This window comes from Micromys minutus, assembly GCF_963924665.1.
Source record: "Micromys minutus genome assembly, chromosome: X".
Lineage (NCBI taxonomy): Eukaryota > Metazoa > Chordata > Mammalia > Rodentia > Muridae > Micromys > Micromys minutus.
In genome coordinates, this window is record NC_137970.1 from 123358398 (window position 1) to 123377149 (window position 18752).

The 18752-nt window shown below is 43.6% G+C and overlaps 1 pseudogene across 1 annotated transcript; it reads right to left on the minus strand.

The window, feature by feature from the left end:
• Window positions 1-1121: 1121 nt before the first annotated feature.
• LOC308415248 (UBX domain-containing protein 2A-like) lies at window positions 1122-13272 on the minus strand (annotated as a pseudogene). Its single transcript has 2 exons — window positions 13188-13272; window positions 1122-1893 (listed from the first exon to the last, which is right to left on the minus strand). The product of its transcript is annotated as a UBX domain-containing protein 2A-like (transcript).
• Window positions 13273-18752: the final 5480 nt, after the last annotated feature.

The following is an 18752-nucleotide window of genomic DNA, read 5'->3' on the forward strand; positions in this document are numbered from 1 at the left end:
ACAACACAGTGAATGTAGAGACAGGTGAGACTCCTCATCTTCATGAATCAGACATGACAATTTTGGAGAAAGGAAAATACAATGCTACCTCTCTAGATAAATCTTTCCATTCATTTAAAAATCTAATAAGCAGAATTGTTTTTCTATGTGTGTCTATGTATAACTTGAGGGCAGTGCTCGCAGTTGCCAGACAAGGGAGTTGACCATCTTGGAGCAGAAGTTTCAGATGGTTGTGTACTGCCATGTGCGCTGGAAATTGAATCTAGCTTTACTGCAAGGACATCCAATGCTCCTGACTGCTGAGCCATCTCTTGGGGTGTGAAAGTTGTTATTAGCAAGACACAGGCTTTCACAATGTTGCTCAAGCTGACAAACTGATGGGCTCAAGTTACCCTGCCTGTCCAAGTGCTGTGTGCTGGAGCTATAGGGCACACGCCTCTGTAGACAGATTCAAAGTTATTTTTAAATAAGTAAATATTTGAAAACTTTGAGGTTATTTTTTTCTAGACAGGGTTTCACTGTGTAATCCTGGAAGTTAACTCTGTAAGACAGGCTGTCCTTGAACTCAGAGGGCCTCCTGCCTCAGCTTCTAAAATGCTCGGAGTAAATGTGGTCTGCCACCACCACCTAGCTTTGGATAACTTTTCTGTGTGTGCATTTCCATTACAAATTTAAGGAGTATAAATCTTGGATACTGTAGCCAAATGAATATTTGAGTATTTCTTGCCATCAGAGTGAAAACTGAAAAGCTCTGAGGATGAATCACAGGCAATATAATAATTACATTGATGCTTTTGATAGGTCGTGTATAATATTTTAATGTACTGCTATTTAAAAACTGAGTTAGCTAACATTTATAAAAGTATCTGTTGTTTCAAAATAATATTTGAATGCTGATGCTGATTTAGATAATTGAATACTCTGCTAATTTAGATCACATTAAGATTAATGATACAGCTATTTTATATATCACATTGGTTAACTAGTATAGAAAACAGGCATTTCTTCTGAATAGCCTGTTGACAAAAGTGCACAGACTCTGGTTGACAGCCCTGTCACTCTCCTAGCTTGTGATGACTGAACCCCCTAATAAGGGATTAGGAAGCCCTCAAACCACAAGTTCAGTCACACTGACTTCTGTCTGCCACTTCAGCATGTCTCAAAAACAGAAACTGTAAGAGTTTTCTAAAAGGATCAGCTGTCTTTTGGAGTCTCTGAATGATTATAGCATTCTGCAGATCTGCTTCTTCCAATGTGAGCTTCTCATCCAGAAATCTGAGGAAAGGAAGGGCTGTTGCCAGGGCAAAGGGAAGCCTTCTCTGAGATCCTTGGTATTTTTCAATCACGTCTTTGATGTGGCTCACCCTATGGGAAACGTCAAATCTTTGGACAGTCCTTCCCCATTGGCTATCCAAATCTGGATCCTGCTAATCCTCCAAGTTGTTCAGTGAAACAGCAGACAAAGTGCTTTTATTGTCAACTTCAATACTCTGCTTTAGAAGCGATTCTTGGTGTAGCATTTCCGACTCTGTGTCCCTGTCCTGAGAAGGGCTGGAACATAGGCTTTGTAGACATACATACTTCATATTTTTTAATCTTCAACGTTAACATCCACCTCATCTTTATCAAAGACTCCCAAAAATTAAGAAGTTAATACCCCTTTTTTGATGGAGTAAAGAAACTGCTGCCTCCTACCATCAGAGTAACTTCTAAAATCATCATTGACAGTGAATCCATTTTTCCATGATTTTTTACTTACAACTAACTGTTTCTTCTGTTCAGTGGGGGCCAAGCATTTCGCACCAGCCTCCTTTTCTTCCTCACAAAGTCTATCAAAAAAATATTCACAGTCCTTTTGTTGATCATCATAGAGAAGTTGATTGTCAGGACGTCCTGTTCCACAAACCTTATTCTGTCAAGATTATCTACTTCTTTCATTCTCTTTCTGCTACTCAGGGTGCAGCCCCCTGGCCTAGTCCCTGGTCCCCGGGGCCAGCAAGCACCACTGCTGCCATGCTGAAGCCCCTCAGCCCAGGAGGGCCTGCAAACCCTCTCGGGACCATCGGCCTCACCCATCCTCCCCAGTCTTATTCAGTGATCTATTCCTGCACAAAACATCATGACCAAGAAGCAAGTTGGGGAGGAAAGAATTTATTCAGCTTACACTCAACATTGTTCACCAAAGGAAGTCAGGACTGGAACTCAAGCAGGTCAGGAAGCAGGAGCTGATGCAGAGGCCATGTGTTACTTACTGGCTTCCTTCTCCTGACTTGCTCAGCTTGCTTTCTTATAGAACCCAAGACTACCAACCCAGACAAGGTAGCACCCACAAAGGGCTGGGCCCTCCCCACTTGATCACTGGAGAAAATGGATTTCAGCTGGATCTCTTGGAGGCATTTCCTCGAGGGAGGCTCCTTTCTCTGTGATAAGTCCCACTTGTGGCAAGTTAACACACAATCAGACAGTATAACCCCTTCAACCTTTTCTTTGTCCATGGAATCAACTCCATGAGTAGGCAGCCAGGAAAACAGAATTTCCCGGAGCAGGCAGGAAGTAGGGCTTAGGAGTAGACAGCACTGAGATCAGAAGCTATACAGCATGTCCTCTGAGGACAATGAGGAATGCATGACCAACACAGCTCCATCTCACAGTGTCTAGTGAGAGAAAGCCAGGGTTTGTGAGGGCCATCAGTTCTACAAGCCAGTCCTCATTCCTTCCTACTTTCAATACCTTTGTCCCATTTTCTTAGCTTTTATTCAGTGAGTACAAAGGCAGCTAAGTCCTCAGAGGAAGTACAAGGAGGCCTCTTGACAAGAAGATGGAAGAAAAGTGATATAGCTTGTCCCAGAGAGACAGAGTTGCATGCTGGGTCATTGACCACCAGCTAAGTCAAAGAGTGCTGTTTAACAATGTCTCCTGTTTGGTTTAGGCCTGGCTTGTCAGCAGATGCCTCTGAGAAGTTGGCCTCAGGGATATCTCTTCTTCTGTGTCTCCTCAACAAAGGAAACCATCAAACTCAGTGGTGAAATGGACCATTCCCTAGGAATGTGTATGTTCTACTTGTGTGAAGAAAGAATATCAGTCAATAGATTCACGGTTGGTTATAGACCTACTCAGGTTATATTTCTCAAGTTCTCTTCAGGATATAGGGTGAGTCATTAATATGAAAACCTAAAGCAAAAAATTCAGTAAAATAAAGGGCAGAAGGACAAAGAAGCAGACTAGTTTTGTCTTGATTCTAAGTATTCTTATTTCAAAACTGGGCTGAAAATGTTAGAATTTCATCATTCACTTACTGTGTGTGTGTCTGTGTCTACATGTGTGATTGTACCACTGTGAATGTGCCTGCTCGTCAGTAAGACTGTACATGCATGGAGATCCAGCTGTTTCTATGTGCTGAGCCTTATTACAGTCAAGGAACTATAAACATTCTTGCTTCCAGGAAATGTCTCAAGAAAAGCTCCTTGTCTGTTCTCCTTCATTCTCTTCTGTACGTTCAGTGTTGCCAGAATTTCAGCTATACAAGTGGCTGGATGTATCTTGTGTGGAGAGCACACCGAATCTTATTTGACCTGGATCATTTCTTGCAGAGCCTATCTTCTCAAAGTCTTCCGAGGTATAAAAACTCGGGTCTGGAGGACACCAGTTCTGGAGTTCTGTTTCTTTCTTGAAATTAGGAGAGAAGAGAGCAAGGTCTTGTGAGAGATTAGGTGTGTCAGTTTGTCTATGCTCCACACAGGAGTGTCACTATTAGCAGGTGTGGCCATGTTGAAGTAGGTGTGGCCTTATTGGAGTAGTCATGTCACTGTGGGCGTGGGCGTTAAGACCCTCATCCTACCTGCCTGGAAATCAGCGTTCTTCTAGAAGTCTTCAGATAAAGATATAGAGCTCATTAAAAAAGATTCTAGCCAGTATTTCTAAGGGAGAGTAAAGGGTGCAAAGATATCTCAGATTATTTGCTTTCTTAATTTCTAAATTGAATTGCTCTATTAATTTCTAAGTTACTGTACTCGGCTGTCTCATCCTTGAACATGGAGTTACATGTGACTGTGAGCTTCCTTAACTGGTAAGAATGTATACCAGGGAAAACTCAAAACTCCAGAGTAAACAAACCTTGACCCATTTGAGCACCCATCTTGTAGCCCAAGGATAATGAAACTAAATGATTTGATGAAAAGGAGAAGGTGACATGCTGCAACTTGCCAGAGCCTAGGAAAAAGTGGGTAGCAGGTGTTATCCCCAAACTAGGCTATCTCCTCGAAATTACCATGTGTGTGTATCAAAAAGTAACAAGTAGAGAACTAAGTACAGGTCCTGTGCAGAGGAAATTGGGTATCTGATTTCCTTTTCTGACCCCTGAAATAAAGCAAAAGCCAGAGCCACCCATATAAAGAGACATTTGTCTCTGAGAACTTTACCTAAAACTTTTCTTCTTAAGGAGATACACTTAGAAATAAGAGGGAAACAACATGGCCAACTGAATGAAATGCCACCTGAAAATTGGTAAACCCTGAATAACTTGAGACACTAAGAAAAGTTTCTTTTCTTCTGAGCTTACCCTCATACATGTTCAAAAACATTTGGGGTTAAAAGATAGGAAGAAAGACTTTAACTTGCCTTGCCTTTTCTATGGGAAAATTGTCTCTATACTTTCAGGGTTAAGACTGTCTCTGGTAAAAAGCCAAAGACAAAGTTGATGTGAGCTATGGCAAAATAGAGAAGAAGTAAGAAAATCACAGTGGTAGAAAGTGGGAAGCGATCTGGAGAGATGGCTCAGTGGTTAAGAGCACTGACTGTTCCTCCAGAGGTCCTGAATTAAAATCCTGGCAACCACATGGTGGCTCACATACATCTGTAATCAGATCTGAAGCCCTCTATTGCTGTGTATAAGACAGAGACAGTGTACATATATATGTATATGCATATATATGTGTGTGTGTGTCTGTGTGTGTATGAAATAAATAAATAAGCCTTTTTCTTTTAAAAAAGAAAAGTGGCACATCAGATAGAGGCCTAATATCCAAGGTCTACAAAGAACTCAAGAAGCTAGACACCAGAGAATCAAAAAACCCTATTAAAATGCGGTACAGAGCTAAACAAAGAGTTCTCAATTGAGGAATATTGAATAGCTGAGAAGCATCTAAGGAAGTGCTCCACATCATTAGCCTGAGGGAAATGCAAATCAAAACAACCCTGAGACTCCATCTCACACCAGTCAGATTGGTGAAGAAAAAAAATTCAGATGACAGCAGATGCTGGTGAGGATGCAGAGAAAGAGGAAAACTTCTCCACTGTTGGTGGGTTTATAAAGTGTTACAATCACTCTGGAAATCAGTCTGGCAGTTACTCAGAAAATTGGACATAGTACAACATGAAGACCCAGTTATTCCACTTCTGGGCATATACCTCAGAGCAGCTCCAATATACAACAAAGACACATGCACCACAATGTTCATAGCAGCCCTATTTATAATAGCCTGAGACAGGAAAGAACCCAGATGTCCTTCAGTAGATGAATGGATAAAAAATGTTGTATATTTACACAATGGTGTACTGCTCAGCTATCAGAAACAATGACTTTATGAAATTCTTAAGAAAGAATTCTTAAAAAATATCATCCTGAGTGAGATAACCCAGTCAGGAAAGAACAGACATAATATGCAGTCACTGATAATTGGATACTAACCCCAGAAAGCTCTAAACACCCCAGAAACAAGTCACAGACTATACGAAATTCAATAAAAAAAAAAAAAAAAGAAAAGGAAAAACCATTATGTTTAAACTTTACAGACCAAGAAAACTTTGACTAATTCCAGGTTACATCCTGTTTTACTTGTACTTTATGCTCATTGTAACTAGTAAGATCTTAATGCACACTATCAAACCTTTAAAAAAAACTAAGCATTGACAAAAATGTATTCGTATACTTTTATGTAAAAATGCTTAAAATCTGTACATTTATCTTTGTTTTTTTTAAAATAAAGTTATTCAATTAAAAAAAGAAAAACCGTTATACTTAATCCTTACACACCAAGAAAACTTTGACTATTTCCAGGTTACCTTTTGTTTTACATGTACTTTAAGCTCATTGTAACTAGTAAGATTTTAATGCATACTAACAAACTTTAAAAAAAAATCAAGTACCAGCAAAAATGTATTTGTATACTTTCATGCAAAAATGCTTAAAATCTGTACACTTATCTGTCTTTTTTTAAATGAAGTTGTTCAATTAAAAAATAATAAGAAGAAAAGTGTTGAGCACCATTATCTAGGAATTGTCTGGCTAGACTCATCATAGGAAGATGACAGGTGTTAGGACAGTCTATATGTGACAAAGTCTCAGTGTCAGGAAGATGTCTGAATCTGATAATCCCATTGTCACAGCACAATTCTGGAAATGCAAAAGAAGGGGAGAATGAAAGAATACACTGGGCAAGTGAGTGCTTGCTATTCAGGACAGTTTAGGCATGTGGGGTCAAGAAGCAATCTGTGGTTGGGCACTGCTGTTTGATTAGTCTGTGCTCCATTTTCAGCCCCATATGAGCCAATTCCCATTGGCCATCAGGGCAGAACTCTGTAAGAGTATTCATCTGTGTGCCACACTCAGTGCTAGTTCACTAGAGCTCCCACAGCCCTGCAGAGGAAGTTCAGCTTCCATTCACCCCAGCCTCCAGCACCCTCCAACAGTGTATCTCCAGTTGCCTGTTAGTTAAAGATCTGAAGGCTTGGGAATGGCTTCACATGCACACTTTTGATTGCTCAGGAGTAAGCTCAGCTAGTAGACTGTAATAGAAAAGTTTCAGGTACATCTCTGGCCACACACACCTTGGAAATTAATATTAGAACCAGAAGATGGAAGAGGGAGAGGAACCTCTATGCAATCACCCCGGGTGGGGGAAGGGGACATGTCCTCTTCCACATGTTTTGGAGAAAGTGGAAGGGGTATGTAAAGAGGAAAGGAAACCACACAGAATGGTGCTGGATTTGTCACTGCTTTCAAGGCAGTTACCCACAATCCCTCACATTCGTACATTGCAGACTTCTCTGCAATATGTTACATGTGGTGTGTCAATCTTGTCCTGAGATTGGAAGGAGTATTGCTCACCGGTGACCCCAGCCCCTTGGATTAGTGCATGTAGTCCTGTGTCTGCCCCCACCAACCAGTAGACCAGCTCACTTTATAGCCCAATAGGCAGACTAGTCTACCTGTCTCCTTATAAGTGAATGTGCAGTGAGTACCTGGAAAACCTACTTAGGCAAATGAGGCATCCCCAGTGCCATGGACCTTGAGGCCAATGATGGATACTAACCCACTAGCCTCTACTCACTATCCAAGGGTTTAACTGGCCTTGTTTGTATTCCATTCAAATGAGCTGTGTCATCGAAGGTGCCTCCCTAGAGTCTGTTCTTCAGACTGTCTTCTCAGTCATACAGCTAAGGGTGGATAATTGGAGCCTGGAAGGCATGTAATAATGAGAATCTATAGATTAAAGCTATAGTTTGGATGCTGAATATTCTGCGAAGGTTCACATGTCAAAGCCTTGTTACATAGGGTAATACTATTAGGAGGTGGGATATAATTAGATGTACTTAAGAGTCCTGGAAGACCTAGGAAAGCAGTTGTGGGTTAACAGCTCATGATATGCCTTTGTTGTGCTCCGGGGCTTGATAAACTGCAGGTTGCTCTACCACTCATTCCTGTGCTTCTGCTCCCCAGAGAAATGAAGAAATGTAATAATCAAATTTGGTATCTCCAGAGACAGAAATCAGCTAAAACTATTCCTTTTAAATATTCTTGAAGACATTATATTGACGTGACATGAAGCTGGCTTATACATCTAATAAAGTTCATAATAAAATGTAATTCATAATATTTAGAATTTGCCTAAGAGCAATGAAATCATTCTGTAAGTGAAGGACAAGGCTTGAGTGAAAAATCTACAAGTCACCTTCAGAGTCCCCTGGTGACCTCTCTCTCCTGTCTTAAGCTCTGAGTGGAGAGATTAAAGAAGAAACAGAGTCCTGAATGAAGGCTTTGTAAACACACAGAAAATCACCATAACTACAGCAATCTATGAACATTTAATTGTTGACTGCCATTAAGCCAGTTTCTACCATAAAGATACTTCCCTGACTTTTCTTCCTGATGGAGTGAGATCTAGGTTCTAAGCCAAATAAGTCCTTCCCTCGGGTTGCTGTTGGTCAGAGCTTTATCAGTTACAGAACAGAGTGAAACAAAGGCTGGATTAGGTAGGAGATTGGAGGGAATAGTAAAAAGTCCCTGACAGGATCTCTTCAGAGGACTGAAGGAAGAAGCTACTGAGGAGAATGGGACCTGTGCCTCACAAAGCCGACCATTTACAGCATGGCTGTAGCAGCTTAAGATGAAGATGAAGACAGAGGGAGAACTCTGGTCTTTTATTCAAGGGCACATACACGCCACTCTATCCACCCATGTTATAATGATTCCCCCATCATTGGCCCACAACCACAGGAGAGGACCGAACCTTTACTTCCTGATCAGAAGACCAGTGGTGCTCAAGTGGTAAGTAGAAGGAAGGAGCCACCAAAGGAATAAGGAGCTTTGCATGAGTCTGGCAGAGATGGAAAGTGTAACCAGTAATGTTGAAGGCTGGGACAACAGTCCATGTGGAAAGGATTCTCTGTGGCCCCCTCCATCCCATAAGCCTTGTTTTCTGTAGGATTTGGTGCAGGAGAGGTACATCTCACTGGAAGGGACAGAACAGTCTCTTGTCAGCTCAGCATTTATAAAGTCTTCCAACTTGGGTCTGTGATTCTACAAGACTCTGACTATGTCTACCAATGACCACCCCTGAGCCTTGTCTCACAGCGCTTTCCCCAGCTATACAACAAAGTACAAGCACATAGATAACCCACAATCCTATTGCAGCCCAATATTCAAAGTCTGTTCCTGTCTGCAGCACCACTCCAATCACCTTACCACAGAATCCACAGCTCTGCTCATCACACCTACCTATTCGACCACAGTAAGCTTTGCCCTTGTTCATCTGGAAGACCTAAAGACTCCTTCAAACTCCTTCCTCAGTACTAATAGACCTCCTTAGCTCCTGCAGCAGAATTTTAGCTCAACCACAGAGATACCATTGTGTCAAATTTCAAAGCAATAATACCTCAGACTTTCTAGGTCCCTTCCTGCCACTACATAGACCTTGCCTACTAGGTAAGTATACATGGCCGATCTTCAACTCCTCACACTCAGCCACAATCTCTCTTTGGTACTCTATATGTCTGCCTCCCTGGGTCACAGTTCACAGCTGTGCATCCGAATCCTACCTCAGAACGCACAACCCAGCTCTGTTCCTTCCTCAGCACTTGCAGTTCTACATCCTTACTCTTAGACCCACTCACATCCTAGCCTGCTATTCCCATAACTCTGTCCACCAATGTCAATAGAATCCTACCCTGACTCCTGGGTCAGCACTCAGAGCTCCAGCCCTACAGTACCTCAACAGGCCAGCCAGGGCTAGACCTCCTGTTGGACCCCAGCTGTTGTAACACTCATTGGCCTGTATTGCTCCTTCCACAGCACTGCCTCCCAACTCATTGCATCAGGCCCACAGAGCTCCTCTGCATATTTTCCAGATTTTCCCTGCGAGGCTTCATCATGCTCAGCACTGTGCTTGCATGGCTTCAACCTGAGTCTTTTAATCTCTGGATTCTTGGATTCTATTTCTCCATTCTCTTTGCTTCCTGGGTCCTTACTAAATACAGACCTTGCCCCAGCCTGAATGATCAGAGCTCCGCAGAGTCTTCTAAGTCCAACAAAATTTCCTACCGGCCAAGTCAGACTTCTGCATGCTCTTATAAATGGATTCCCAGTCCTGGGTGCAGAAGGTGTGGTATAGGCCTGCTTTACTGAGAATGTACAGTTTCACCTCTTGGGAGAGGTGGGCATTTATTCATGCAGGTACACCTGTTGCTCAGTGTCTTCTCATATATCTATTATGAAAGCTGTCAAAATTTGGATAAAAGAATCAAAGCTCAGGCCTTGGAATACCAGTCAATTCAAGGTGGGGCAGCCACAGGAATTCAGATAAACAGTAGTACTTGTGGTACTGGACGTGGGCCATTTGTGCTTATCCATGCCCTGGATATTCCTTCATCTGACTATGGCAGCCATGCATCCTTGTACTGGAAATCTGGCTGGGAAGCATGGAGGTGAAGCCTGCTTGCCCATGGTGAAAGACTGAATGATGCCTACTGTAAGTTTCTGGGACACACTGCAAGAGAAAGGGGAACCTTTGTCACAGAGCCAGTGAGCCTGACTCTCCATAAACTCACCTCTACCTGTAATTTTCTCTATTGTGTGACACAGTAACCATGCAGGACTGACGGGAGACCACCCTTGCCAGACCATTATTCCTGCCAGCCTTTCATATCCACTTTCCTTCTAAATGTGGGTGTGAACAGCCAAAAGCCTCAGTGCTTCCTCACATGAACTAGGCCATCTTTACCTTGAGGTTGTGAACTCAACAACACAGGAGATTTTGAAGATGGCGGGAATGAGGTCCCTTATGTAATGCCTTGTGGGTTTTGCCATTTTCATCAAGGGCAACTGGATGCAATGCATCAAATCCTTCCCTGGACCTGTTTCAGAAGAGATGTCTTCTGTCTGTGAGATGTTGATTTGTTCCTGTGGGGTCCTGCTTCTCAGAAGACTATGTCCGTATCCTAACTTACTTACTGATGCCCCATGTGGTCCAGAAGCAAGTGAGGGGAGTGGCACTCATATCTGTCTCTCAAGAACTCAGTTGTCATGAGAATCTTCGTGGCAGTGACATAGAAAATCATGAAGAGGAGACGAACAAAGAATGCCCCTCTTTGCTAATGTCACTTCCCACAGCTAGGAAAACCCTGCCTAGGCCAAGGGGCTCTGTCCTGTGTGTTCCCTTATGGAATGGTGACTTCTGTCACCACCTATCACACATCATCGAGTTTTCTCTATGAATGTCTATCCTGTTTTTCTATGTCCCCTAGAATTCCATAGACATATACGGGTTATCTCAGTGTCAGCCCTTTGCAGAGACCCTGTCACCAAGCAGGTACCCATTATTCCTGTGCAAGATGATGCATTAGATCATCAAGTTTAATGGAGTTTCAGGTAACAGGGAACATGGGTTGAGTCTGAATGGCTGGTTATGATGTGTTTCTCTCCTGACCCAAGGGGGTCTGAGGCAGGGAAGTTCTGCTAGTTCCTCCTACCAACAGACTTATGTTGTGTTTGCCACAAAATGCATCAGACTGTGAGTTGCATGTGTATTCTATGTTGATTCCTTTCTAGAATGCTACGATCAACAATCAAATGCTCATAGAGATGACAGCACCATGAATCAGGGTAGGGGACAATGACACAGAGGGAGTTCAAGTCCAGGCACTGGTCAGTGTGCAGATATGACAGAGCAGTGTAAGATGTTCTCTGGGAGTGTGAGGAATCTGTGTCTGTTAGAGTTTGGTCCCTTGGAGAGGATGTTCTGACCACTGTGAGTGTGGCGGAGGGGCAGATACGGTACAAAGTCACCACCTACCTAACAGCCCTGTCAAGTCAGTATTGCAGTGCATCCTCTGTAGCCAAGCAATACTGAGTCATCTTAGGCTTATCAAGCATGGCCCACTGTATGACTTCTGAGACCACCCAAACTAGTATGCTCTCAAGAAGGGGATGGCTATGAGAACGTTCTTCTTGCTTTGCCTCTCAGCCTTGAGGACACAAACCCAAGCACCTTGGCGTTTATGGAAATGGAAAACTACCAGGTAATGACTTCTGTGCTCAAGCATACTTTGGTCCTGCTGCTGTCTGGGTAGTTGAGATACATAGTGTCACATGTCTGCCCTGCCCCTTTCCCACCACAGGCCATGTTTCCCTGGGCTGCTATTTCAGTCCAGGGTCAGGTGCTGAGCAGACATCATTACCCTGGCAAATCTGTGGTGAAGAAGACAACGCGTGGAGATGCCCAACAATGTCCAGGCATTCTGCAATGTAAGAGCTCTGCCTACAGTTTGCTCAGGCAAGGAGGTGTGAGTCTCACCCAAACTTTATCTTAAAAATTCTAACTACAACTCTGATTCTGTGAGATAGGATAAGAACTCTTATGTGTATAAATGCCTCAGTAACATTACACAGGTTGTCTTGCAATCTTTCTAAAGTGTGTTTTCCTTATGTGTCCGTGAATTTCCCACCACAGAGTGCTGAGAAGGGCCTGTTTCTCAGGGATCACTGGATCATAGAGTTCATTCCTTTGTACATAGGCACCTTACTTTGAAGTGTGTTTACACAGGGCTAATTGATGCTTGGTAGGGACCCTCAGTTTTCTGCCAAGATACTTTATGGCAATATTTGTTTGAGGTGGGGACTCAGGAGAATGGAATCTCTTGCTCTGAGTCACCTCAGTATTGTGAGGTGACAACTTGGGTCAGTAGCCACCCCCTTCTGAACCTTGATGCTGAGGACATAAAAAAGTTGCTGCTGTCCAAGAAAGAAACAGACTGACCCACATGTGTGCAAAGCAAGGGTTTGGAACAGTGCCAAGGGTTAGATAGCATTGCACACAGACTGTAGGCACAAGTTTAAGATGTTAATTTACTACCATAAGGTTTTGTTTATTTTTTAGTAACCATTACAAATGTTCTTTTCCAGAGAAAATGATGGTTTTCCTCAGGGAATACCTGCATATCCTTTCTGGACTTGTTAATGAATCTGACTATCTTGTTGAAAACACAAATGTTCTCTGAGTATAGACCTTGATAATACCAATAATAAAACTCCTCCTCCTCCTCTGCCTCCTCCTCCATGTCCTATTCCTTTTCTTCCTTGTACCCCTCATCCTCTTCCTTCTCCTCCTCCTTTTCCTCTGCTGTTTCCACATCCTCATCTTCTTTCTCTTCCTCCTTCTGCTCTTCTTCCTCTTCCTCTTTCTCTTCCTTCACATTTTTCTCCCATATAGATATTGCTGAGAGGGCAGCCTTAAGAGTAGATGTGCATACCTTGTATAGAGATATTGAGGCATATCTGAGGTACCATGAGGAGCTGGTGGGCTCATTCCCAGACTCTTCCTTCTCAACATTATCTGATGAGCAATCTGTATCATTATGTGAAGAGCCATCTTTACATGAACAATATGTCTGACATGGACTTTTGTCTGGTGTACTCATAGGTACTTTGCTCATTTCATAGGCTGTCAAAGGTCCAGTGGAGTACTTATCTGCAGGGGTTGTGTTGCTGGTAATCGCCATCTCGGACATAATGCCATCTTCCTTGGGCACAAGTCTTATAGGCTCTGTAGCCTTAAGCATGTATGGTCCAGACTGTCTACATATAGAGGACAGGTGATCTACAAATAGTGGCCAATGAATGCCAGTTTCAGTAGAAGGACAACTTTCTTATGGAGTCATCCTCCCTTTGTTTTTCACATGATGTCACATGTGGCCCACAGCCAGTCTCGAAGAGGAGCAATGTTACAGCTTAGGGGAGTTTTCAAAAAGTATACAAAATTGAGGAGCATTCCAGAATACGATCTTGTGCTCTGACAGTAACATTTGGCCCATCCTGCATCAAGTGACAAACACATACTATTTTGTCTGCCACTCCTCAAGAGGTGGAGGAGCACAATGGGTGACATTTCTTCTGACTATTTTACTAAAGGGCCAGCTGCCAGTTAGTCCAAACTTTAGTAAGATCAAAACTGCTCATAGAAGAAAAGGTACTAAATGAATCTACCTTTGAAATAACAAGGCCTAGCCTTGCTCTCACCACCTACCTGACCCACCACACAGCCCTTTCTTGATCTCACATTGACCTAATGGTTGCTCAGTCCCACAAGGCAAACTGGCAGTGAGAAAGAGAGTCTTGCTTCCTCCAAAGTACTTATGTAGGTCTCTAGTAGAAGGTGTGTCCTAGATTAAGGGTATGCACCACCATGCCTGGATCTAGGACTTGCTTTGTCCTAGAAAACCTTGAATTTATAGATCACCTTTCCTCCATGTCCTGGGACTCTTAGCCTTCTACCCTGATTCTATCTAGCTTGTGTGTGTGTAATGGTCACCTCTAATGAACCTAAGGCTATTCTAGCACATCAGGGTAATGGAAGCTCCTGCACCACCAGGCCTGGCACTGAAGATGTGCTGAGAGCTGGTGGGTTGGCATTGGGCAGGGAAGGTGGGAAAGCCTGGGCTCCCATCAACTCCAGAACCTGTCAGGAAAAGGTGGGGAAATCCTCCTGCTGGAAGATTCAGTGCCTTTTACCCAGGAAGAGGGTCTGACAATCTACCCTTCAGGATTGCTGGTACATGTGACAGACCCTGGTGCAGTACTGCCTGTGAGTGGAACCACAGCAAAAGGCAGGAAGCTGTCAGTTCCATTGGAACTTTATCCAATCCTATTGACCATGGGGTAGTGGTGATACTACCACAGTTGTCCAGGACGTAGCAGAGTATATTTAGTACAGTGGGACACAGGACGGCTACCTGGCCACAGTGAAACCTCAGAAATAAACACAAGTCTCATTAAATCCCCAGCTTGTTGGTCACCAGCTGAAATCTGGGGCCACATCCAGCTGTTAAATTTGTGCTTTAACACAGGTGCCAAGGTTGTGAACCTGGGGAATGTTCGTCCAGTGCTGCTGACAGTGCAAACCTGTACAGCCAGTCTGAAATCAGTAGTGCAGCTCCTTCCAGCAGAAGTAATAGATCTACCTCAAAACCCAGTCATACAGCATGGGTTTGCCCTCTGGGGTGTTATCTACACCCATCTCTATGTGGAGTGGTCCCTATGGAGTGGGATTTCATACTGCATAGGATGGTGGAGTGCTCTGTTCTGTGGAACAGGCTCTGCACAGCAAACCCTTAGGCAGGTGATAAGAATGACCCTATCCTTGGAAAGAGCCAACAGCAGCTGTTGAGAGCTGAAAGTATGGACACATATTGTGCAGTGAAAACCTTGGGCAGCCAGTATCACCTCCAGGTTGTGCCTTCAAGAGAATTCATTGATACGAAAATCCTGGGTGTGGGATAGAAAGCCTGCCAGAGATGGAACTTTCTTCATAATGTGGAAAAGGAAACTGAGACTTTGCTCTTCTACACTCACCTCATGTTAATTTGTTGAGTGTTAATGGGTATTGTCAAACTCATACCATTCTGAGTCTGAGAACATGCCAGATGTCCTAAAGAACAGAGCTATGTTGCCACTAAGTACACAGATCTTGGATCCCATTTGTGGTCTCACAGCCAAACAACCTACAAGGTATAATCCAAGGTAATCTAGATAGGCCTAGCAATGTGGGAAGAGGGTAAAAGGAGAAATACAAACAAAAAGTTGGGTTTTCCTGTGAAAACTTCCCACGTACAAGAAACAAATAATAAAGAGGGGATGGAGAAATTACTCTGTATTTAATACCTCTCTCTGTTCTGGTAGGTGAGCTGGGTTTGTTTCTCATCACCATCACAAAAATGCAAATATACTGGGGATTTGTTCAATAGTGAAAACACACATGTAAAAATCATTCCAGAGCCTGAGAACCTTAGTTCGAAAAGTTGTTAACACTGCTGATTGGGAAGAGATTTCCCTTCCTAAACTTCTTACATACCAAGCCAATGCCTCTGCCTGGCTTGGTTCAGTCTGGCTGACACTCCATGGTAGAAGCAGTAATACAGGCAAGCTGAGCCCAACAGCAGAGACAGTCAAACCAGGCTCCCAGACCAAGAAGGGAAGCAGCAACCAAATTTGTTCTCCCCCTTCCATTCACCGGATCTGCACACACCACCTGGACCCCAAGGCTATGGTGGCAGAGGTTGTCCCTATCTCTAGCCAGAGGACTGTGTGGGATTCTGCTCCAACATCCACTCTCAACTAATACCTCAGTAGGTGCCATGGACACTGTGAAAGGCAGTCACAGGGGAGGCCAGGGGGACCTTTCTTCCCTAGAGAGGATGCCTCAAGACCACATAAATTGACTGACTAGACACACGGAGCATGGCCAGTGGACAGTCCTGGGAATGACCAGAAACTATTATACTGAGACACTCACCTACCCAGGATGTACTTAGGGACAAACCCCCAAGCTCAAGTGACTCTTGCACTGCTACCTTTCATTAGAAGTTGTTTTCAGTAAGTGACACTGGCCTCCTGGAGGGTCCTTATGTTTGAGCCTTGATAAGACCTTATGGAGAGCCAAGAAGCACCCTGTCCTTAAGAGCAGGATGGTCAGCCATGGTTCCAAAACTGTAGTAACTGTCTGAGTCAGCGGTGCTTAGAGACTCCTTCCCTGTGACCTGTGACAAGAATCAGGGAGATTTCAAATACTGTGTATCTCAGAGTTCATCACCTGGGAAATAGATGTGATTAAGCCAGTCCATCAGGAAGGCTGGAGTTCATGTGCTACAGGAAAAGGCTCCAGGGCAAATTCACACAGTGAGGAGAGCTATACTGAAAGGTCGGGAATGAGATAGCTAATGAGCCCAAATGAAATCTCATGGAACAACTTCAAAAAATCCCCCAATGTTTCTTCAAACACATGTGGAAATCTAGGTGTTTCTGTCACCTGCTAGGAACCTCCTAGCATGCAAGTCCCCGACCAGCTTTAAACCACCAGAAAGCTACTTTTTCAGACAAACCAATACCCACTGCTGTTTACCAACCTCCCCAATACATTATTTTCTTAGACTCCCCCAAATGACAAGGGAGGTAAGGAGGTGGAAGGTTATCTTAGGAACAAGTATATGTATGGATCAAAACATAAAAATGATAGCTGCTCAATCCCCTGCATCAGCTCTAGCTCCTGTAACCTGAAGACATAGTGGGTATCATCATTGAGCAACTGTAATCCATACACATCCTTTGTGAGGTGTCAGACAGACAGGAAGGAGAATAAGCCACTGTCTCTCAGGCCGGTCTGGACTATGGAAGAAAACATTAAAAGTAACAGTGATCTGGCCCAGAAGAGGAAGAGGAGGAGGGAGGAGGAGAATGGAGGAGGAGGGAGCAGGAGGGAGGAGGAGAAGAAAAAGGATACGGAGGTGTTAAAACCACCAGATTCTGCATTGACCCCAAGGAAGTTGAGAATCAGTAGGAAAACTGTTCTCTTATGTCCACAATTGCACGCAGGAGTGCATATAAGCCCTCACACATAATAACACACCCACACACACACACACACACACACACACACACACACTACTGTTAAAATTTAAATGTATCAGGGGCTACATATTTGGTTCAGGGTTCAATGGCTCTTGCTGCACTGGCAAAGGAGCAGGGTTTAGTTTCCAACACTCACATAGTGGAGGACAACTTCTCAAACTCCACTTCCATGAAATTTGTCATCCTCTCCTCTCCTCTGTGGACACTAGGCTTGCATGTCATATACAGTGAGTCACCTGTGCAGGGAAAACACTCATCCAAGTGACAAATAATCCAGTGACCTTAATAGTCAGCTCTGCCTCTCCTGACCAAGGAGACAGTGGAGGAGGAGTGCTAAGACTCACTTTCCCATAATTGCACCATGACTCACAAACCTCTTCCAGAGTTTGTGGTCAGCCCTGCAGTGCCTGAGGTGTGTTCAACTGTGATTACAGATCCTGTGCAAGGTCAGTATTCTCTGCTTACTGTGTTTGTTTGTTTCAGCCCAGGATATTGCACATGTTTGTTCATGTTTAATCCCTGAAGGACACTCCAGGCTGATTCCTCATTGCCAAATTCCTGAAGAGCAGAGACTGCTCAGAAAAGTTTCCCATCTCTCTACCCCAAATTCATCACATCCTAAAAGTCCTGGTATCAGCTTCTTTCTCATTTTCCATATTCACTATTGCCTTATTTATTGTTCTGACATGTGGCTGTTCTTGCTGGGAGAGCACACTGCAGTTTCCTGAGCTTGGACTTTGGTCTGAAGCATTGTTTGATGGCTCCTTTGCAAGTCTGTGTCATCTGCACTCACACATCCTGGGGGTGCTGAAGGGTCTGACTTCTCCCTCGTCCCACTATCCCAGAGCCTTAGAGAGACCATGTGCTCACTGAAGATCTGGGGCAGCAGTTCCTCTTACCATTGGTTTTGTCTTATAGTATTTAAATAGAAAGAGGGAATAAACACGATGAAGAAATCAAGAAGAAATTTATTTTCTTGTTCAAAATAATGTGAAGGTCTTTACATTCTCAAAAAATTTCCGTTTCCAATGCCATGAAATCCAGAGACATTGTGCAAACTAAACAGAACGTGTCAACAGCCCCCCAACCTTTTTTTAAAATAAAAAGAGTCTCCCAGCCTGGATCAAGAACACATGCCTTAGTAACTGCATTCATAAAGGTTAAACATCTGCAGCTTAGGAACACTACAGTAAAAGCACAAACATTTTGGTACAACAAGCAACACCAAGACATCCAGTTAGAAAAGGAAAAATAGAATGCAACTGTTCCAACCAGCTCTAAAATGGGGGTATATTCTTAGACCAATGACTCTGCCTGTCTGATCTGGGAAGGGAACTACCAGTGCACTGGAATGGTACTTGTCTGAGGAGCAGTACCATTTAAAAGGTGCTCCTGGCCTAGGGCCCCAGTAGTTCTTCAATGAAAGCCTCTGCATACCTGAAGGGATTGGATCTGGGATGCTGCCTTACAACGGTGGCAAAATACATCCAGACTTTCATCTTGGTGGTTTCTGCACGGGCCCTGGGGCCCCACAGGAACTCATGGCTTGGAGGGAGTCTGCCAGGCACCTGCCTATATA